We start from the raw sequence: 23,225 nt of genomic DNA, 5'->3' as shown, positions 1-23,225 counted from the left end.
AGAGGATGAAGTTGTTTTTTTCTGCAGGTTAATTTATTTGTTGCTTAGGCAACAGGTGAGTGCTTAGACCACTATACGTTAGGTATTATTATTTTACTGTTTTTATATACATAGTGTGACCATACACAGGCATAAAAGGAAATGAAACTCAAACCTTTCTGAGGCAACCCAGAAGGCTGAGAAAGTTGTTTTTACTGGTTGAAATCAGGAAGAGGAGTGTGACAGAAGCATGGTTATTTGAGAGCTAGGAATTGGGATGTGATATTCAGAAGAAAGGATGAAAAAGACAAACTCTGATAGGGAAATAGAGGTAAAAGAAGAGAAAACAGACCAAGCAGCATTGTAAATTTGAATGTTAATTATCTCTAGGTTAGTTACAACACAAAGCTAATTTGTTGGTGAAAGAGATGGAAGTTTTACTTTGCATAGAAGATGCATAGATGTGTATGTACTCTTTGATTTCAGCCCCTGTTATAGAACAAGTCAGATGGGCCTGGTTTGGAATGAACTTTCTCCTTGCATATGGAGCTCACAAAGAGTCTGCCCACTACAGGCTGTGACAGTGGCTCATGTGTGGCACATGAATGCGCAACACCCAAAGTGCGGGTTCATTCTATTGCTATTAGAAACAACACATTGGTATTCTGTACTTGTTACACTGTAATTTCCTGATCATGTGCGCCAATTCAGAAGCGCTTCTTATATTTCTCTTGAACACTAAATATATGGGATTTGACAGTTAAGCTGGATTCTTTCCACTTTATGCATCACGGTCAATTGCTATCTGGTAAGCTATTTCGGTGAGAAAGGGCGTGCTGCATAGTGGCTGATAGGATCTGGTGATGGGTAGGACCTTCTGCTGTGTTGCTCTCCAGACATATAAAGGAGGAGAATATCTATGATAATTTGGTAGGCCAGATTCTAACCACAGCTGCCTTTTGCTTGAGTGTCCTCAAGCTATCACAAAATTTGTGCAACTTTTGACTTAATTTCTATGTATGTTCACTAAAGGAGCAGTTCTGATGCACAAGACGTAGGAAAAGTCAGTTCCCTTTCCTATTGAAGTTTGACTTTTCAGGGCTACTATATTACAATAATACTGCTAAGTTTGAGTTTTCAGGGATACTTTGGAAGGTGCCATTTTTAATGTATCATCTGGCTTTCAGTGCAAAACTGTGCTTTAGAGGTTTTTGCTTACCTATATACTCAATCTGTTTCACATATATAGAAAGTTTCTTAATAGTAATTGTGTGCATGTGTATGTCTGAAATAAAAAGTATAGCTCAGTACAGTAACCTATGAAGAAATGCCTGTTGTACATGTCTTAATACCTGCCAAAACCAGATTGATGTGCCACATCTAATTATATTAGAAGATAAGTACTAATGATACAATGCTGCAAATCTGTCACTTGCTATTTAAAATGTATGGGAAATAAATGCACTGTGGTCTTTGAATTGCAGGTAGTGTGATCTTACAGAATTGCTTTAAATCTCTCAGCTTTCCTTCTCTTCCTCCCAGATGGTACTTGCTCACCTTCCTAAGGCAATCCTATTTTTTGCTGCATCTTCTGCTAAAGCATCTGCTGATACAGAGATTTGAAATAGCAGCTCTTCCTGCTTCATGGTTTTCCTGTGCTAGCTGTTGTCAGGTAGCAAACCTGAGTGTAGCTAGTTATAGCAACACTGCTTTTTCAGATATGGGAGAAGAGGCTGAAGGAGCAATGGAAAGACAGTAGAGAAGGGGAGGAAAAGAATGATAGGAGAGGGCAGGAAAAAGAAGACTGGAAGAAAATAATGAACACAGGGATAGAGGGTTGGAAGCAGGAACAAGAAGGAGGGAAGACAAAAGGAAACTTAAATGAACTTAGCAGTACAATCCCTTTTGCTGTCATAGCCTTCACTGTAAAATTTTACAGATTTAATACTTAATTACAGCACATGCATACCAAAACCATCACCAAAGCATGAATTTGTGTGTCTAAAGTGATTCCTGCTCCTTTCCCTCAAACATTCTATATGTCCATGGCAGTTTATGTCAGCCACCACATTCAGTCTACAGCTAAAGACACTTGACATTTAGCTCATCTGAAATGTCTTTGCTGCATTCTGGCAGGTGAAAACTTACTGCTGTGTAAGGTTGCCTGTGCACACATGGTTGGGAATGGTGTCTGTGGCGGAATGGGACAGCACAGGTCTCCTGCTATGCCCTCATTGGGAGAATGATTTGCTAATGGGAATCATTAGGAAAACTGCTGCCTGGGGTGGATTAGTGACAGCTCCAGTGTACATAAAGGTGATGTGTTCTATCACTTTGCTTAGCTGGCTTTCCATGTGAGGTGGCATGAGAATATTTTGGGACATCTATTATTTTTTTTCCATGGATTTCAACTTATTTGGTACTAGCATATCAACAGAGTCTGTGTACCCTACAGTAATGTAATAGTGAGCTGGGCCATGCTACTGGGGGAAAGATGGAGGCTCCTCTTCCAGTTCAGTTTATCAGAGCATAGTGGAATGCTGACACTATCTACATAAAAGGAGTAAGATGCTTTCATACCCTCTTCCATTGAGGCTATACCTGCATCATATTTAGATAGGTATTTGGCTTTGAGAACTCCATTGCAGAGCTTATACTAGAAAATTTCACTGAGGTTTCTCAGTATCTTCCAGTCTAGTATGCTGTGTTCTGCTTCTTATGGCTAGGTTGTTTGAACCTAAAGAGCATAAAGGCAAACATGAGAGCAACCTACAGTATCAGCTGAAAGCAATAGACTTCTTCACCCAGAAATGTCATGGTAGGTAGGAAAAATGCTGAGAAGACAGGCACAGAGAGGGAAGGTATTTCCTCACAGTAGATGGGTGCTGGTACTGTACAAAAGTGCTGGTCTCTGCAAATATACTGAGGCTTCATAAGACTCCTTGTGTAAAGCATGTTAGGTTGAGAGGGAACAGGGAATTGAGGAAGAAATGAAAAGTGGGAAGAGTTGGTGAATTGTATCCATAGTACTGAAGTTGCCAGAATACTATGAAGGACAGTTCCCACTATAAATTAGCCTTTGTACGTTTTTAAATAACAGAGCCTTGAGTCACACCTGCTGGTGAATGGCTGAAAATAGCATCCTGAGCACCTGCAGGGCTGCTGCAACGATGGGGGAGGAGTTGGAAAAGAGCTGCTGCTCTTCCCTGGGGAGTTAGAAAAGGAAAGCAGCTCTAATTTGCAATTGGTTCATTCCCCAGCTGGGAATGGGGTAGGGCTATCTGGTTACCAGTGCCTCAGAGCTGCTTTCCCTAGCAGCCAGCTGGATAATAGGGCTGCAAATTGCTGGTATGTTCCTTTCTCTTTTGCACCCTCTCCCCTTGCTTGCCCCTATTTTCTTCCTTTTCTATACATGCTACAGCTCCCTTGTCCTAAGCCGGTTCTTTGGAGCAAGCCCTGCATACCACTCACCCGTGGGCAATGCTCCCACTCGAGAGCTGTCTATAATTCTCCTTTCTCCTAATAACGATCTAGGGACTCTGATGTTGCTGGATCAAACCCTTTTGCTCTGGTCTTAGACCACAGACAGCAGGCAAGGTTTGCACACTGTGTTGGAAATAAAGGAGCTTGTCTTTTTTTTAATTAGTGCTTCAACCTGTACAAAAATTATTTTTGTAGTGAAAACTGACCTCTAGATAGGTCTGTCACAGGGGCAACAAGAGCTGCTACCCTGAGGGAAAATGGGACTCTTGTTGCCCTTGCCTGTTAGCTGGAGCCCTGTGCAGAACAGCTGAGTGTGTTTGCTCCCTTATTGTGGTGGCTCATTAGTTACGAAGTGTCGTGGTTTAACCCCAGCCAGCAACTAAGCACCACGCAGCTGCTCACTCACTTCCCCCCTACCCAGTGGGATGGGGCAGAGAATCAGGAAAAAAAAGGCAAAACCTGTGGGCTGAGATAAGAACAGTTTAATAAGGCAGAAAGGAAGACAATAATAATGATAGTAATAACAATAATAAAATGACAATAATAGTAATAAAAAGGATTAGAATATACAAGTGATGCACAATGCAATTGCTCGCCAACCAATGCCCAGTTAGTTCCCGAGCAGCGATACCCCCCAGGCCAACTGCCCCCCAGTTTATATACTGGGCATGATGTCACATGGTATGGAATATCCCTTTGGCCACTTTGGGTCAGGTGCCCTGGCTGTGTCCCCTCCCAACTTCTTGTGCCCCTTCAGCCTTCTTGCTGGCTGGGCATGAGAAGCTGAAAAATCCTTGACTTTAGTCTAAACACTACTTAGCAACAACTGAAAACATCAGTGTGTTATCAACATTCTTCTCATAACCCAAAACATAACACTATACCAGCTACTAGAAAGAATATTAACTCTATCCCAGCTGAAACCAGGACACCAAGAAATGAGAGAGATGTAGGGGGATGCTCTTATTAGAGGAAATTAAGAACATGCACAACTCTAGAAGTAACAAGAGTTAGGTATAAATTTTATGTTGAATTTTGTTTTTTACTATGTGAGCTATCAAATAAAAATCAGGGATGAGACTATTTGACTGTAACTCAGTGCAAGATGCAGAATTCATTTATTTTCAGTATTTCTCACTGTACTGAGGTACACCAAAACATATCAGTGTTTTGTCTGGATTTGGGTGGAAGGACTATGTTCTTGTGTATGGAGACTGTGCTTATAGCAGCTAGGTATGACAAAATATGTCACCATTCAACCTTTGATGGGGGTTGTGCTATCATCTTAGATGTGGAGATTACTGATAAGCTTTTCCTGGTTGTATTTTTTTCAGTTTATAGAAAATTGGACAATAGTACTGTAATTCAATGGAGGACTATGCCTTCAAGTAGTTTGTGGTCATTCGGGTGGTGCCAGTTCTCTTTCCCTGGCATGTTCAAGTTGCCAGGCTTTCCACAAGATAGATGTAGGAGATGTGGTTGTTCACATTGACTATTCCCTTCACTCATTTAGTATTTGTGGTAGATACAAGTATTGGAGTCAGTCATCTAAATACCCATTTTCTGCATTGAAGCTATAATCTTTACTCAACAGCTTCACGTGAAACAAGTAACATCAGCTGATTAAGTTGTCAAAACTGTGTTTGTGCAAGGGAGCAGAGCTTGCTGTACCTGTGGCTGCTGTTGGTTTGTTCACTCTGAACTGAGTCCAAGCCGTTGGTGACATGGCAGACCATTTAAAATTACATTTGAGCTGGGGCCAGGAGACCTGACTGAATTTTGTGATATATTCAGACCTTCTAGTCTTTGTTGAGCCAGTGAAACTTGAAACATTTTGGGCAATAATCTCACTTCTCATGACTAAGGATGAAACAATAAATACCAGTCTTCTGAAGGAGATCTAAGATACCTGTCTGTCTCATGGCAGTGGAAAAGAAGAGAGGAGTACAGTAACATCCAGGCAATGCTAGCAGTACAGCACCTTATGCATAGTCTTTTGTGATCTTGCTGTGATTTCCCTGAAGGGAAAAGCCCACCTGTATGAACAGGGTTTACCTTTCCCCTATTTTGGGAGAAAGAGCAGAGACAGCACAGGCTGAATGAGGGCAACAACCACATCCCAAAGACAAGAGCAGAGACAAGCTGGCAAGAGAGAGTGAGGAAGGTCTCTGCTTTGGCTGCCCAGCAATCTGTTCTGAGGATAAGCAAAGGTCTCCTGTCTCTGCAGCTGTCGATCTGCCACCTTTTGCAAGCACCAGCTTCCTTACTGAATAAAGCAAAAGACAGCACAGTCACACATGCATGTTTCTGAGTAAGTCTATGGGCTGCATTGAAGTGTTATCTTGCACATGTCAAAATCACAAAGGTTTCTTTAGACAGGGTGTAAGTTATAATATATTGCTCTATCTGAGAAAATTAGTATCGTCTTCACCTAAGCAGAGTTAAAGCGGATCTGGGAACCTGGCATATAGTACTAGTAGTATTTTGCTTCAGTGGAGCTATACCTGGGGTGATTTGGCCCATCAGATTTGCTTTGGTGTAATATTATTTGCATAAACCAATACATTTAAGAAAGAGGAAGAAAATGGTGAAACAAGGACAGAAAGCCAGAGACTCACGGAAATCTTGTTTCAGTGGGATTTTAATGGCTTCTTTAGAGATGATACCTTATTAATGCAAAAGGCGCTACGAGTGACACACTAATGCCACTTGAGCAGTGTTAATGATGTCAGTGATAATGCATCGTACTGAGGCTGGCCAAGAGCTTGAAATGTTGGTGCAGCTATGTTAGAAACTTTCAGTCCTTAACATCACTAAGGAGAGCTGGGTGGGATTTTCAGCAAATCAAGTATTTTAAAGTACTGGCTGCTGACGAGGCAGCTGGTATGTGCGTTGTCATCAGAATACTGAGCTGATATATGAGATATTTCTATTGTAGGATGGATGAAAATCTTTCTTTGACTCTCTATACAATTCAAATTTAGTAAAAATTAAGCATCAGTGTTTCTCCATGGGAGCAGTCCTTCCTTACTCCAGATTAATGGAAGGAAGTTTCAGAACTTCACTAACTCGGTGGACCTGCCTAATCAGACAAGGGTCTCAAACCAGGCTGTGGACATGAGCTCCCCTCTCACTGAAGTGTAGCAAATGGAGTACTTTTACAACTGAATATTTTAATATGTAGAGTTACTTTATTTTCATTTGCTAATTGCAAGCATCTTGTAAGTTGGCTGTGCTGAATGTCTCCCCTCTGCTCCATTTTACTTCTGTGTGTCTTCTCTCATCTTTTAATAACTTGTGTTCTTTTTCTTTGATATGTCTTTGTTTTTTATCTTATACTGTAATTTGCTTTGGAGACTAAAATATTATTAAACATGAATTATGCATTGAGCAGACTCTCTGCTAGAGTCTGACTGGTCTGTTGCAACCAGAGAACAATCCCATTTCCTGCACCACCCTCCCAGCTGCACAACTGTCACTTTCTATTACACTTGCCTTGAACAATTGAGTGTGGCTTGTAATGACAATAATTGCCTCAAAATTGTTTGTCATGTTTGTCTTGTTAGCAACAAACTACTAACTGTTGGTTACAATCAAATTCTCAGCTATTACTCTGTAATTACATCAGGGAATACTTGCAGCCAATAATAGCTGAGAAATCAGAATTATCTTTTTACAAGGAATTCTAAAATGCTTGCAGACCATTCACTGTTCACAGCCCTTCTTTTTTACATCAGTAATCTAGTGGTAAGTGAAGCCTACCCCTGTGTAAAAGGCTAGCTGCAGACTTGCATTCTTTTGCACCTTCAAAACAGGTCTGCGGGTTTCACCCGTGTTGTACAGGTCCTCTATCAGTGGGCATTTCACTTTGGTAATAATACTAACCAACAAAGCTATCTTTTCCTTGCGCAGGTACTGAAGGGAGCCAATTTGCCTTTGATGTCAGTGTGCAAGCCCTTGTAACTAAGCTTAGTGGGATTTCTGAAAGCATGGGTTTGGTTTTGGTTGACTTTTCTCTGCTCTTTTCCCTTATCTTAGTATCTTTCAGGCTTTTTCCTCCCATTTCTCTGTAACTTCAAGATTAAGGAGGGGTATTCTGGTATAGGGATTTAGTTTTGCTTTCCAGTACAGGCACTTTCCCAGTTTATCCTTTCATATGTACCAGTTGACTTTAGCAGGATCTATGCGCACAGATTGCTTAATTTAATTTGATCTACTTCCTTACAGTATAGGTAGAGGTTTTTCTCCTAACTACTGTTAAAATGTATGCTAGGTATTGACTCCACTTTTTTTTGCTATTATGTTTGATATTGAATAACATAATAGAGCATTTTAATTTCAGTAAAAGGCATGTAAAATAATGTGTTTTAAAGAAAATTAAATTTAGCCGTTAGTTCTTCACTGTCTTATATTTTAATTAGGGAAGCTATTAATTTTTTTTTTTCTGAACAGGAAATTCCCTGGAGACACTGGGCTGTCTTGTGAAAGTTTGGGGTTTTTTTTAATGGAAATTTCTTTAAAGTGTTTCTTGTTTGATAAAATATTTGTAATATTGAATGTTTAAAATTAGGAGTAATTTTTTAACCAAATGCAAATACTTCGATTACAAAAGGAAAGTAGTACTTTTTCAGCACTATAGGGTTTTGTAATATTTTAACACATAGGAAGTGGTTCTGAGATCTGTGAAGCGGTGTTTTCAAATAGTTGATTTAATGTTGCCAAATAGTAACCATATTTGTTATTCTGAGGCAGAGAGATGTCCTATCCCTGGCACTTCCTAATAACAGGATGGAAGAAATTATATAATCATTCTGAAAGGTTCAGGGTAGGATGAAACTCCAGTAGTGTCCTCCAAGTATTCGTGAATACTGATAGCCTGGTTATTATGAGAAAGATGGAAGGGATGGCTTGCATGTTGACTGGAGGCAGAAAAATACAACAATTACATTTAGCATCAACACAAACTAAAATACAGCTAGGCTCTTTTGCAAGTTTATTTAGCACTTGGTGACTGGTTAACAGCTTGCTGGGAGACATGTGAGGCTGAAGCAGTCTCTCCACTGCTGCCTTCCAGGTGGGCACTGACCAGTGCTGGTTGCTGAAGGAGCACCCTTCCAGAGAGACAAACAGATTTTAGTAGCTACTCAAACCCACTCTGGGAAAAGAGGTGGAGGAGCGCACCCTATTTAGTTGCCTTTGTGGGCTGTACTGTGTGTGATGCTGAGAAACCAATCCAGAGCCGCAATTGTAAGGGTTGGCATTACCATTAGCATAAATTCAGATAAAAGCTAACATAAAGGAAGAATCTAAATTTATATAATACACAATTTTCAGACTTAGGTGCATGGAAATGAAGGGAAATTGATGCCTTAGGTCAGCCCCAAGCTTTTCTCTATTTCCATCAGATAACAACTCATTAGTGTGCTAGTCTTGCAGCTGGAATGTGGGTTTCCAGCAGAAGTAGTGTCCTGAAATCAGTCCCTACTGCAGAAGTTCCTAGTTATGGGGATAGTTGCATCTTTATGTCTTAAGTCCTTCCTCAGTGCTTCAGTTTCATTTCAGAGTTTTTACAAGCCTGCTTTCTTGTGAAATGAATCAAGGAGTCAGCTTAATGCATCTCCGAGAGAGCTAGTGACTGCTTCCACTGAACTTCTAGCAGTCCTGATGTCTGTGTGCTTTACTGGGTAGACTTCTTCCCTAAGAAGGTAGAGTGATCCTTGTTAATAACCATCCCAGATCCCTGCTATAAACAAACTATTAAACTTGTGTAAAAAGAATAACTACTTCTGACTGGAAGGTGAAGTTCAAACCTCTGTGTCTAGCTTTTCCTACTCTGAAACTTGGATTTTACATAAGCATAGACATTGGCTTGGAGATTTAAATGAGATCATAAACCAGAATAAAGCATGTGGTTCACTAGCAGCTTTTAAATAAGGTAACAGTAATAGGTACATTAGGGCAATAATTGATTAGAAAATTTGGTTTATTACTTTGAGAAACACTGTGATAAAACCATGATATCAACAGACTAGTCTAAATTCTTAGGAGTGATAATTGCTATTACTGCTTTGATGGGAAAAGAAATTGGGAGATACAGACAGGAAATAGGTTTGGTTGCAAAGAAAACAAAATACAGAGACGACATTTCAGTTACACAAAGTTACTGTTCCAAGAGGAGCCAAAATATGAAGCATACTAAAATTGTAATGACTTAATTGGTAAAGACATGCGGTGGGTTTGTTATGTCACACTGTTTAAGCATCTCTTGGATGGTTATTCTGAAGGCAGCTGATGCTGCAGCCTGTCAAAGAGAGGACGAAGAGACAGAACTACAAGACTTGAGAACTTTTAATGCAAATTACCTGCAATGGGACAAATAGGCTTTCTGCAAGAGGAGGCGGTACAAATATTGAGGGCAGCCAGGTGGTCTCAAGAGGCAGAAAGTAAATGAAAGCAACCAGTGCTGTCGAATTTCTTTTAAGAGGACTCCTTGCATGTGTATGAAGAATTGATAGATAATCTTTGAATAGTTTACAGGTCTATATACATCTTCATTACCAAAGAAAGCTATGATTTCTATCTGTCCAAAAGCAATCCATAACTTTTAAAAAATATCCCTCTTAGTTAACTGTGGAAGGACTGTATTTTTACGAAAAGTTTCAAAGAACTGTGAGATTTAGTGACTTGGCTTTTGGAAATCATATTCATCATGATCGTGTCCAAAATATATGGGTGCAATTAAAATCTTACTAAAACCAATTATAAGAATTTCTATAAACTCCAGTGGAGACAAGGTTTCATCCTTCATGTTTTCGTAATAGGTTCTGGGCAGTTGAACTGATCCTGAAGTAGTTAATGTGGGTGCTGAAATTGCTACTGGTTCTTCAGTTAAACCATCAGTGCAGTTTATGCAGAGATGATAAGCTTTAATTCAGTGAGTTAGCCAAGCTCTGTTTGTGTTCCTGTATCGTCCTTTCTTCTTTCTGCTACATTTTTGCGATCTGTACTAGTTATGTATGCTCTCTAGGAACTGTGCATCTTTGATTCCTGGATCAGACTATAATCCCAGGTTATTCCTGTACATCTGTAGTCACAGAATTGCAGTTGCACACATTGTTAACTCCTGCAAATATGCCCTATTTTAATTAAAAGTATGGTTGTTGTAAAGGCTGTTAGAAAGGACAAATATTTTTCTGTTCTCTGAATCAGCTACTCAGCAGCATGCTTCCATTCAGTCCCTGGAAAAAAAAAGGGCCTAAAATGATTGCTTACTCAAAGAGGTGGGGAAATGGTGGTGACAGCATTAAAAAGCATGTGGTATGGGTAGATTTTGAAGAGTAAGATGACAACCTGGACAAGTTCTCCACAGTGATTTAAGAAAGAGGGTTCTGTGGAGATTCTTGAACTTAATTTTGTCTGTTGGCATTATAAAGTGCTGATTTCAATAGAAGTTTACTTAAATCAGCTTTGTAAAGGAGAGGGTAGACATGGTAAAATAATTATTTTTTCTCAGAAACAATTCTTCGCCACCTAAGAAATTCTGTACACTCCTAGCCTTCCAGCCTTTTACAGGCAGATCCAACACCGCCATGGCCGTGCAGAAGAACAGGTTCCTTTCAGAAGAGCTTCTACTGTATGGATAATTGACTTGGATGGGTAGTGGTAGCTTTTTAGTCTTTTTTCTGTTTCTTGGACCCCTTCCAGCATACTACCTGGTTTTGAGTAGTCCAGTTGGTAGTCTATGGGGCAGTTCTGTTCTATGGATGGCTTTTTTTCCCAGAATGGCTTTGATGCCTTCTAGGGCATCTGCTGTTTTTGTAGATGCTGGGTATGAGCCTCTGTGAGTAGAAGAGGATGCTGCGATGTGGCTTCAGTGGGGAGGACAACTGGGGTGTCCCAAATCAGGCACGTGGCCCACCAAACTATCATACTGTAATAGAAAAAAAGCCCATTGCTTCTTAGGTGAAGTTATGCAAGGACCTTGTGTAACAGGTGAGCTGGCTAACACCTGAACAGACTGGCTAGTAAGACCCCAAACCTAACTGACCATCAAGTACACATGTATGATGGAGAGAGCAGCTGTTAGCAGTACCAATATCTGGGTCTTTTTCTTTGTATACAGATAGAAGGGAAATAACTATTTGGGTTTTAAACTGTTCCTGCCCTGCAGAGTAAATTTCTCTGAATAATAATTAGTTTCTTTAAAGATATTCCTGTCTTGTGGGTCAGGAAGAAATCTAGTCTCCTGTGCTGTCTGACTACCTCTTGGGAATACTGCAATTATCTATACTTTCAACCTGAATGAAGAAATGAGGAGAAAACCACTCTCCTGACTCCATTATTTCTGCTAAGAGTGAAAAGTGTCCCCCTTCAGCACCCTTCAAAGCAGGAAAATTTTACTTACTCCGGTTTCCTATGTGAGTATGTAGTGGATGCCTTACCATTTGTTTCTCCCTGGCTGTACATGCAGATGTGAACAGAAATCAGTTCTGAGGAAAGATCCAGAGAGTAGAGGGTTATGAAGGCTGCTTAGGGAGTAACAGAAATTGAGCTTGCCATCTTGACAAGGTTATTTTTCCAGCAGCATTTATTAAAAATAAAGTTAGAACTGAGTTGTATGTTGGCCCTTTTGTATGTTTCATTACACAGTATGGAACAAGCACAAAGCTAATTCAAGTGTATACAGAAGTATCTACTAATAAGAATAGATTTTCTGTTTGTGTGTTTCATAACCATATTTATAAATCTATATTTCTCTTATCACGTGTATTTCTTTCTATAGTTATCTAAGTAAACTGAAAACTCCTCACTGAAGGGAAGTGGAGCTTTGTGTCATGGGAATCTGTTATTAAGCAGATTAATACATTTTCCTGTGCTCTAATTAGAGACCATCTCGGAGAGTTCAGAAATACCATGGGCCTGAATTTCTGGAAGAACTAATTCTGTGAAGGCTAAATCCAACCAGAGCAGTATAGAATCATAGAATGGTTTGGGTTGGAAGGGTCCTTTAAAAGTCATCATCTAGTCCAACCCTTCTGGAATGAGCAGGGACATCTTCAACTAGATCAGGTTGCTCAAAGCCTCATCCAACCTGACCTTGAATGTTTCCAGGGATGGGGCACCTACAACCTCCCTGGGCAACCTGTTCCAGTGTTTCACCACCCTCATTGTGAGAAATTTCTTCCTTACATCTAGTCTGAATCTACCCTCCCTTAGTTTAAAACCATTACCCCTTGTCCTGTCACTATGGGCCCTATTAAAAAGTGTGCCCCCATCTTTCATATAAACCCCCTTTAAGTATTGAAAGGCTGCATAAGATATCCCTGGGACCTTCTCTTCTCCAGGCTGAACAACTTGAACTTTCTCAGCCTGTCTTCATAGGAGGGGTGTTCCATCCCTCTGATCATTTTTGTGGCCCTCCTCTGGAGTGGCTCCAACATCTCCATGTCTTTCCTGCACTGAGGACTCCAGAGATGGATGCAGTACTCCAGGTTAGGTCTCAGCAGAGTGGAGTAGAGGGGCAGAATTGCCTCTCTTGTCCTGCTGGCCATGCTTCTTTTGATGCAGCCTAGGATATGGTTGGCTTTCTGGGCTGCGAGTACACACTGTCAGTTCATGTCCAGTTTTTCATCCACCAGTACCCCCAATTCCTTCTCTGCAGGGCTGCTCTCAATCCCTTCATCCCCCAGCCTGTATTGATACCAGGACCTTGCACTTGGCTTGTTGAACCTCATGAGGTTCACATGGGCCCACTTCTCCAGCTTGTCCAGGTCCATCTGGATGGCATCCTGTCCCTCAAGGTGCGTCAGCTGTACCACTCAGCTTGAGGTCCTCTGCAAATTTGCTGAGGGTGCACTTGATCCCACTGTCTATGTCACTGATGAAGATATTAAACAGTACTGGTCCCAGTACTACTACTATATGAACTTCTGAGGGACACCACTCATCACTGATCTCCATCTGGACACTGAGCTGTTGACCCCTACTCTCTGGATGTGATTATCCAGCCCGTTCCTCATCCACTGAATAGTCCACCCATCAAATCCCTCTCTCTCCAATTTAGAGAGAAGGATGTTGTAGGGGACCATGTCAAAGGCCTTACAGAAGTCCAGATAGATGACATCCATAGCTCTTCCCTTGTCTGCTGATGTATTCACTCCATCATAGAAGGCTCCTAGGTTGGTGAGGCAGGACTTGCCCAAGGTGAAGCCATGCTGGCTGTCTTGAATCACCTCCCTGTCCTCCATGTGCCTTAGCATAGCTGCTAGGAGGATCTGTTCCATGATCTTCCAAGGCACAGAGGTGAGACTGACAGGTCGGTAGCTCCCAGGGTCCTCCTTTCTACCCTTTTTAAAGGTGGGTGCAATGTTTCCCTTTTTCCAGTCTCCGGGGACTTTACCTGACTGCCATCCAAAAATATCATGGAGAGTGGCCTGGCAACTACATCAGCCAATTCCCTCAGGACTCTGGGATGCGTCTCATCAGGTCCCTTAGACTTATGTATGTTCAGGTTCCTGAGCCGGTCACGAACCTGATCCTCTCTTGCAGTGGCAGGGACTTTGCTCCCTAGTCCTCATCTTGTGGTCCATCCACTTGAGAGGTGTGCGAAGAGAGATTGCCCATGAAAACTGAGGCAAAAAAGTTGTTGACTACCTCAGCCTTCTCCCCATCTGCTGTTACCAGTTTGCCAGTCTTGTTCATCGGGTGAGGTACACTTTCTTTGACCTTCCTTTTCTGGCTGACATACCTATAGAAGCTCTTCTTATTATTCTTTGCACCCCTTGCCATATTCGGCTCCATCCATGCCTTGGCCTTCCTGACTCTATCCCTACACAACCGGGCAGCATCCTTATACTCTACCTGGGATACCTGTCCCTGATTCCACTGCCTGTGCATTTCCTTCTTGCCCTTTAGTTTGACCAGCAGGTCTTGACTCATCCATGCCAGTCTCTTGCCTTCCTTGCCTGATTTCTTACACCTGGGGATGGAGAGCTCTTACACTCTACGGAAAGCATCCTTAAAGATCTGCCAGCTCTGTTCTGCTGCCTTGTCCCTGAGGGCAGTTTCCCAGGGTGTCCTATTGACCAATTCCTTCAACAGCTGCAAGTTTGCTTTCCTAAAAGACTTTACTCTTTGCTTGTCCCATATCCCTCAGGACTGCAGACTCCACCAGTGTATGATCACTGCAGCCCAGGCTGCCTCCAATCTTGATGTCACTGATTAGCTCACTTGTGTTGGTGACCAAGAGGTCCAGTATCGCATCCCCTCTGGTAGGGGTATCTATTACCTGACTTAAGAAGTTGTCCTCAATGCATTCCAGGAGTCTCCTGGATTGCCTACAGCTCGCCGTGCTACTTTTCCAGCAGGTGTCGGGGTGGTTGAAGTCCCCAGCGTGATGAGACCCTGTGAGTGCAATGCCTCCTGTAGCTGGAGTAAAGGCTGCTTCACCAATAGGCTTCCCTTGATCGAGTGGCCTGTAGTAGACACCAACGACAAGGTTCCCTTTGTTGCCTTGGTCTCTAATTCTTACCCATAAGCTTTCAACCTGCTTGTGGCTATTCTTCAGAGATGGCTCTTCACACTCTATCCATTTCTTGATGTGGAGGGCAACCTCTCCACCCCTCCCTTCCTCGCCTGTCCCTTCTGAACAGCCTGTAGCCGGATAGCCACACTGCAGTCATGGGATTCATCCTACCAAGTTTCACCAATGGCAACTAGGTTGTAGCTTTCTAGCAGCATGGTGGCCTCCAACTCCTCCTGTTTGTTGCCTACGCTGCGTGCGTTAGTGTAGGGGCACTTCAGCTGGGCTGTTGGCTGTGTCGTCTTCCTAGAGGAACACCCCTTAATTCCTTTGAGGTATTTCTCTGGTGTTTCCTTCTTGGCTTGTATTACCTCAGTAGCCCCTGACTCATCTCTGCAAGGCTTCAGGTGTGCTCTAGTGTACCCAGCAAGTCTCAGAGCAACAGGCTGAGTGGTCTCACTAGCACCCTGTCCCTCTAACCTTGGCGTGTCATCCCACAGCTTGTCACGGGTGAGTCTGATATTATCCCCCTTCCTCTTCATGTCTACTTTAAAGTTGTGCCAATGAGCCCCACTAGCTTGTGAGGAAAGACCCTCTTCTCCCTTTGAGAAAGGTGTATCCCATCTGACGCCAGCAGGCCTGGTGATGTGTAGGCCATCCCATTATTGAAAACCCCAAAACTGTGGCACAGTGCCACAGTGCCATGTATTAATAGGCTGGATGTGTCTGTTTCTTCCAATGTCACTGCCTGCATCTCGAAGGAGAGAGGAAAAAATTACCTGCACTCCTAATTCCCTTACCAACCGTCCCAAGGCCCTGAAGTCTCTTTTGATCGCCCTTGGACTACATGTTATGGCTTTATTGCTGCCCACATGGAAAAGCAGTAATGGGTAATAGTCCAAGGGCCTTACCAGGTTAGGAAGTTTCCTACTGATGTCCTGAACTGCAGTCCCAGGAAGGCAGCAGACTTCCGTAAGAGGAGGGTCTGTCTGGCATATTGGACCCTCTGTTCATCTCAGAAGGGAGTCACAACTATAACCCATTGTTTCTTCCTCGTGGAGGTGGTCGTGATATGGGGGCAGGCCTTTCTGACCTTGGGAACACCTCTGGTGTAGATGGACCATCATCCCCACATCATCCATTGACTGACCTTCCACATCCAGAACCTCATACTTGTTGTATAGAGGCACCTGGGAAGGTGAGGTGGGCAAGGAGCGGGTTCGTCTGCCACCCCGAGCATGGAATTGCCTCCATTCACCCCTTTCCTTTAAGCTATTGCCTTCTGCCTGGTGGTGGGAGGATACAGTATCCTCTTGGTGTTGTGTTTTTTCTGGTGGATGTTCCTGTTTCTGTCTCAGGGAGGGCAGAGAATGGTTCCCCCAGTCTACCTCTTTCTCAGAGGTATATATTCCAATACCTTCTGAAGCTCCAAGGCAAAAAAAAAGAGTTTACATCTCTTTCTTGTTGTTTTGGTGTGGGTGAAAAAGGTTTTGTTTGAGTGTATTTCAAACAAATCACAAGGTGTGTGCCATCTGAGCCAGCTTGTGTTTTCCTGTGCAACAGGAGCAACAGAAAGAAACAGTGGATGTCAGTGTGTTTACCTCCTATCAGAATATTACAGGTTATATCTGAGGGGCAGCAGTAACTATAACAGCTTAGCAGCACATTCTTCTTTCAGGGAAGCAACATAAAAAATACATTTGCATAGCTGTCTCTTGTGGAAGCAGGTTCCATATATATATATAGAATATATTCCATATATTAGACAGAACATATATATAAAAATAAAAAAACCCTATAGTGAAGCTCTTTCCATACTTCAAAGTGTTTTCCTGATACAGGACAGTGCCCATCTTAGGGGCTTCCTCTCAGAGCTGTTTCCAGTGGTGCTTTGCAGGGCAGGTCAGAGATTGAGGGGAGAACATAAAGCTGGTGTGGTATTGGTGTGTAAATGGTCTCCTGAGGCCTCTTCTTTAGGTGGTTTCATTCTTAAGTACAGTGAGTTACAGTCAGTGGCTCAGTGTCCAAGTGGAAACCAGTAACAAGGGGTATCTGTCAAGGGTCAATACCTGGGACCAGTACAATTTAGTATCTTTGTCAATGACATAGTGGGATTGAGTGCACCCTCAGTGAGTTTGCAGATGACATCATGCTGAGTGGTGCAGTTGATTTGCTAGAGGGAAGGGATGCCAGAGGGATCTTGATAGTCTTGAGAAGTAGACCCATACAAGCCTCATGAAGTTCAACAAGGTCTAGCGCAAGGTCCTGCACCTGGGTTGGGACAATTCCTAGCATCAATACAGACTGAATGAATTGAGAGTGGAGAAGGAATTGGGGATACTGGTGGATGAAAAATTGGGCATGAGCTAGTGATGTGTGATAACAGCCGAGAAAGCCAATTGTATCCTGGGCTGCATCAAAAGAAGCATGGCCAGCAGGTCAAGGAGATTCTCCCTCTCTACTCTGCTCTGCTGAGACCCCACCTGGATTACTGCATCCATCTCTGGAGTCCTCAGTACAGGAAAGGCATGGACCTGTTGGAATAGGTCCAGAGGAGGGCCATGAAAGTGGCCAGAGGGATGGAACACCTCTCCTATGAAGACAGGCTGAGAGAGTTCAAGTTGTTCAGCCTGGAGAAGAGAAGGGTCTGGGGAGATCGTAATGCAACTTTTCAATATATAAAGGGGGCTTACAGTAAAGATGGAGAGAAACTTTTTAACAAGGCCTGTAGTGACAGGACAAGGGCAGTGGTTTGAAACTGAAAGAGGGTAAGTTTTATATTGGATATAAGGAAGAAATTTTTTACGACGAGGGTAGTGAGACACTGGAACAGGTTGCCCAGAGAAGTTGTGGATGCCCCATTGTTGGAAGTGTTTGAGGTCAGGTTGGACGGGGCTTTGAGTAACCTGATCTAGCTGAAGATGTCCCTTCTCATGGCAGGGGGGATTGAACTAGATGATCTTTAAAGGTCTCTTCCAACTCAAACCACCCTATGATTCTGTGATTCCAGTAATCAAGGTGAGAACTCATACACTCCAGCTTATAAGGCTTGTGTCAGAAAAAGAAAGGAGATTTCTGGGTTGTTACAGGTGGCAGATTATTTATTTTTGCTGCCGTGGCTGTTTGGGCAGCCAATAACAGAATCTTGAAAGGTCCCAAAACTGAAGAGTGGGTTGATTAATTTAAAGCTGGATGTTGTTGTTACTGGAGGATGATCAGGAGGCACTTCCTTCTCCCTACCACCTTTCATTTGTCCCCCATCATTGTGAAAAGGCTTTTTTCCTGCTATCACCTAAACATCAAGACAGCTGGAGAAAGAGATGGATTGTAGAGTGAAAAGCTTTGTGCATTGGTGTCAAAGTGATAAGAAACATTTTTTTCCACAGGTTCATGTATTTATTGGGGAAGAACACTGGGGGTTTTTTTGTCTTGAAGGTGTGGGTTTTGGCAGGAGAGAAACAGTTTTCGTAATGATCCTTAGTTCTCAGTCTAAGGAAATCTGAAATATTTCTCCTCAATATTTCACATTTGGTTTTTTGCCAGCTGAATCTATGTCATATGAGGGGAGAATGGTAGTAAAGGAAGGGGTGCTGGCGGTTGAAAGGCACGTACTTCCATGAGAAGGGACTGGAGTAGAGCAAATAAAAAGGTAAGCTATCTTCATGCTGATTTCTGGCTTGGATTCTGAGTATGAGAAGAAAAAGTCAGTTTTAGCAGCAAGGAAAAACAGTTTTCCAAAGAGTTGTCTGGCAGACGGGAAGAGAGGCAGTAGTGAGGGGCTTGGCAGAGGCATAAGTGGTAGTTAGACCTCTAACTCCTGCAGAGAGGTAGCAGAAGAGAGAGCACTCTTCTGCCATTTATGCCTTTGAAGGTACTGCTTTTGGTGAAGGTTTGCAAGTTCTCTTCTAGTCACTCCACAAAGCAGCTGTTTAAAGGAGTATTACTTGCCAGTGTGTGAAAGGAAAATGTCAGTGCAGGCAAATTTAGATGTCTTGCATCATATTCTCAATGGGCCTACAATGGTTTATAGCAAATGAGGTTCTGACCTTGTTTAAAAACAGCTATTATTTTCTGTCTGCAATATTGATTTCTGTGATAGTTGTCAGTGCATCCCTGTAAATATGAAAAATATAATCTTAACTTTATTAATTATTAGGCACAATTTGTAAGTCCAAAGTGCAGTGGTAATAAAGGAAATCTGCTGATGTCCACCTGCTATCCATTCTTGTCTTCAAATGGTGAAGTAACCACATAGATGTTTGTGGTGAACGCCTGCCTGATTTCAGTACAACAAAATCTGTTCTGGAATACCAGCAAGTCAGTAACACAGCGTAAGTGGCATGCCGTATTATGTTGTCTACATTCCAGAAGAGATGCTGTCACCTATTCCACCCACCCTCTGCATGTGGAGTAGCTTTTCAAAGCAATCTGAGGGTGTTTGCCTGTGCATTTAAATTGAAGGCCTGATTCAGTAGCTTTATTGTTCTAAGTAGTAATACTAAAGGAAGTATTTCCAGTTGGGAGCATTTGGGGGAATATTACCATCTTTGTTAAATGTACCCATCCATACAACAAGAGTGACAGCCATTTCCAATGACTCAGAGCATCATTAATCCAGAATGTTTGGAGGTATTAGCAGGGACAGCAGAGCTCATAGAGGTTACTCTCCCATCTTCCTAGTTAAATCAGAAGGCCAGTGGAGCTGGGGAAATGAGGCAAGGATGTGTCTTTGACAGAAAAACAATGAATGTCTGTTGCCTTTAGTCACAACAATATATATTATTTAGAAGCTGGAGGTATCAGAAATTGTCAGCAATGTGACTGAAGGCCAGAACATAGCTTGCAGGCTGTGAAATAAAGAAAACAAAGTAGTCCAAAAGATATGGTTTAATAAATTGAGTTACCTATTTGGTGATGCCAGAATTTATTGATGTCTGTAAGTAATGTATCCAGAAAATCTGGTAAATGGGTAAAGAAGAGGGAGGACATTACTGTCATATTCCTCCCGTGAGAGTGAACAGAGGTGATGGAAGTTTTTTAGCAACTATGAGCTCTCATGGGAGGGAGCTGTAGAGTTAGTGGAAAAAAATTCCTCCTTAAATTAAGCCTGCACTACTCTTTAATGAAATGTGACCAGCTTTTGGAAGGAATGGATGTTTTTTGGCCCTGAACACTGAAAATGATTTGTATTTGTTTTTGTCCTGGATGTTCATACTGATTCAGCACTGACTATATATAGAATTTTTTTTTTCTTTTAACAAATCCACTCCTTTGATATTAAAGAGGAGCAGCTTTTACACTAAGGCAGAAATCTGGAGGGTATTTTAAGATCCACCTACATCTTGTGAGATAGTCTTTACTACTCTAAATTAGATTCCCTAAACATGCCAGATATGAGAATGAGTAGAACATATGGATTGTCCAAAGGTATCCGAAGTGGGAGCCTTTTCTTTCTGCACGCTACAGCTCAGCTCAGCCTGAAGTGTGATGGGCACTTTTAGTGACACGTTCATGCTGAAAGGAGAGGATAGCTGTGAAGATAGGCCAGAAGCTTTCTCTCTGGTAAGAGCTCTGCTGGCTGCATGATGTGATTACATAAAAAGCTGTAGGGAAACTGTGAGATACTAATGTTTTCAAGGTAGGGCTGAGGCCTTGCTTTTAGATTTTGCATCATGACATGTTTCTCCTTATACCTATATAGATCCTGTGCAGGCAAGCTTTGGCAAAAACACAAAATGCCAGTGAGTTCCTTTCGTTCTTTGCTTTAAACATGGTCATCAATGAACCCTTTAAAGTCCTTGTTTAAAAAAATAAACAGCTGTGATGTTTAAGTTTGAACCCAGGTTCCAGGTCTTTATTAGCCAGTGAGGAGTCTCATGGATTGCATATCCACATCTTTAGCCCAAATGAGGTTTATGTAGTTGAAAAGTACTGATGAACCCTGCAACACACAGAGGATTTTGGTAGCTGAATCAATAGTGGATAGTTTCACTGGTTGCTGTGATTCCAGATCTTCAGTCTGGAGGGTCTGCTTTGGGCTGGAGTCCCTTCAGGATCAGCTGAGCCCAGAAAATGCCTTTAACACACAGCTTTTCATTATTAGCTCTCAGATGAGAGCTGCTGACACTCTGACCCTTCTTGTTCCATTTCAGGGCAAATTTAAACACATACGGAAGGGTGTTCAAACTTAGTCCATTTCCATTGAATCCACTCTGTATTGACTTCACACTAAGGTACAGGCACTCGTGTGCTTAGTTGCAATGAGAGAAGGTCAGTTAAATGAAGCTGTTCCCTATTGTGTGGCTTCCCACTGTTCTGTTTCCAAAGAGACTGTAACCAGGAACATACAGGAAGAGCGGAAGGTTGTCCAGAAGGGCTGGCTGTCCCCAGCTTCTGGCTCTGAGAAAGCTTCAGAGGAGCAGGGTAAGGAACAGAATTTTAGCTCTTTGGATGAACATTTATCTTGGCAGGGTGCGTCAAGAATCATCTGAGCTGTAAGCTCATCTCATTTATGCACAGTATACTTCCTGGGTTTGGAGGAGAAAGGGAAATAGTATATTAATAGAGATTAAAGAATAATAAACAGTGCACTTCCATGGTATGTTCAGATCCTCAGAAGTGTTACATACTGGGAACTAACATACTTCTTACTTTCCAATTTGTAGCTGTTTGCTCAGCAATGCAGAGAATCCTTATAAATAAATTAACCAAATCACCTGGGATTCTTTTTGTATTTAAAAAAATACGTATCACTTTTTGTATAGCTCAACCAACCTTGCAATGGCAGGTTATCTGCCGGCACACAGCAGAACGTTTCTGCAGAGTAATATTGCCCCCAGTGTTATCCAGGTTGCTCAGCCAAACAAGTTTGGCAACACCCTTAGGCAAAGAGATGATTTGATAATGAACAGCCATCATCCTATCTGAATAGACAGCTATTGGACATAGACTGCCAAGAGATCATCCATCTGCTGAACTCTTTGAAAATATGAATGCCTAGCTGCAAATGTTTTAAACTCTTTCTTTTTGAACTGCTCAGCCTACGATAATCAATCAAGAATAGCTTCAGTAAGTGTGTGCTGGAAGTTCTTCCTTGAGGGAGAGATTTTTGTTCTGGCACACACATTTTACATCAGTGCGCTTCTCTGTGTGTGCTCAGATCTATTTGGACTCATTTCCACAGCATTTCTTTCATTCAAATGATCTGCCTTTGATTATGTAGGCCTTCAATTCTTTTTTAAAATCCTGTGGCATGGTAAAGGTTCAGCTTTTGAGAGTGTTATGTTTTCTGCCCTTGTGTACAAAAATATGTGCAAGGTTATGTGTAGATGATATTTCTAGATACTGTTTAGGTTCTAAACCTACACAGGTGGTACAGAATTACATTTTTGTGACCATTTTAGGTTGTGAAAGTCACCTTGGCACAAAGGTCTGTCAGAAGGCAGTAGATTTCATGCATAGGTGCATATGATTGTCCTTTAAATAAGAATCGACTTTTCTGATTGTATATATGATTTTTTTCACAAGCATATGAAGGAGGTCACACCAAAAATCCGTTGAATAATTTTGACCAAGCAGAGTTCTTTTGATTTAGTAGTTTTGTGAAGATGCAACACCATGTGAGGAAGACAGAATGATAGCTACTCTGAATCTAAAATATACCTGAAAGAAATAGTATGTGCAAACCAACTAAAATGGAGCCTCTTAAATGGGCAAATGGGAGGGCCTCAGGCAATGAGAATTTAATTTTCATACTGCTTTCTTACTAATAGTATATGATTCCAAGTGTATCTTCTTAGGAGATAAAACCTCTCGATTCCCCGAGAAAGATAGTTAATACCATCTGAAAAAGCCCTTAAGTGTTTGTTAGGCCTAAGTATCACCAAAGCCTTTTAACTAGTCACATGGCAAGAGTAAGATGGCCAATACTCAGATATGTTCATACAAATTGTTGTCTTATTCTCTTTGCCTTTCTGCATTAAGTCCGACCCTTTAATGTTGAGACGCGTGGGAGAGAGAAAAATTTTAAATGTGTACCCAGGCCCCTGAACCACATGTCAGATAATGTAGGGAGACGTTGTGTCATGACAAAAACTCTAAATAAGCAAACTAAATGAGCAAAGGCTTAAACTTTTAGGGTTGAGCATCCCATCTTCAGGCATCAAATCCATTCTTTGATGTTGCATTAAGCTAATGTGGCCTGATTTTTCAAAGGTCATCAAGGCCTGCCCTTTACTGTTTC

The 23,225-nt window shown here is 41.9% G+C and overlaps 1 protein-coding gene across 2 annotated transcripts in view; it reads left to right on the top strand.

The window, feature by feature from the left end:
• NOL4 (nucleolar protein 4) overlaps positions 1–23,225 on the top strand; it is a 196,963-nt gene that overhangs the window by 51,267 nt on the left and 122,471 nt on the right. The window lies entirely within an intron of this gene.

Source organism: Accipiter gentilis, chromosome 2, assembly GCF_929443795.1.
Source record: "Accipiter gentilis chromosome 2, bAccGen1.1, whole genome shotgun sequence".
NCBI classification, from domain to species: Eukaryota; Metazoa; Chordata; class Aves; order Accipitriformes; family Accipitridae; genus Astur; species Astur gentilis.
The sequence above is the reverse complement of the archived record's forward strand: the minus strand, read 5'-3'. Positions and strand labels throughout refer to the sequence as shown.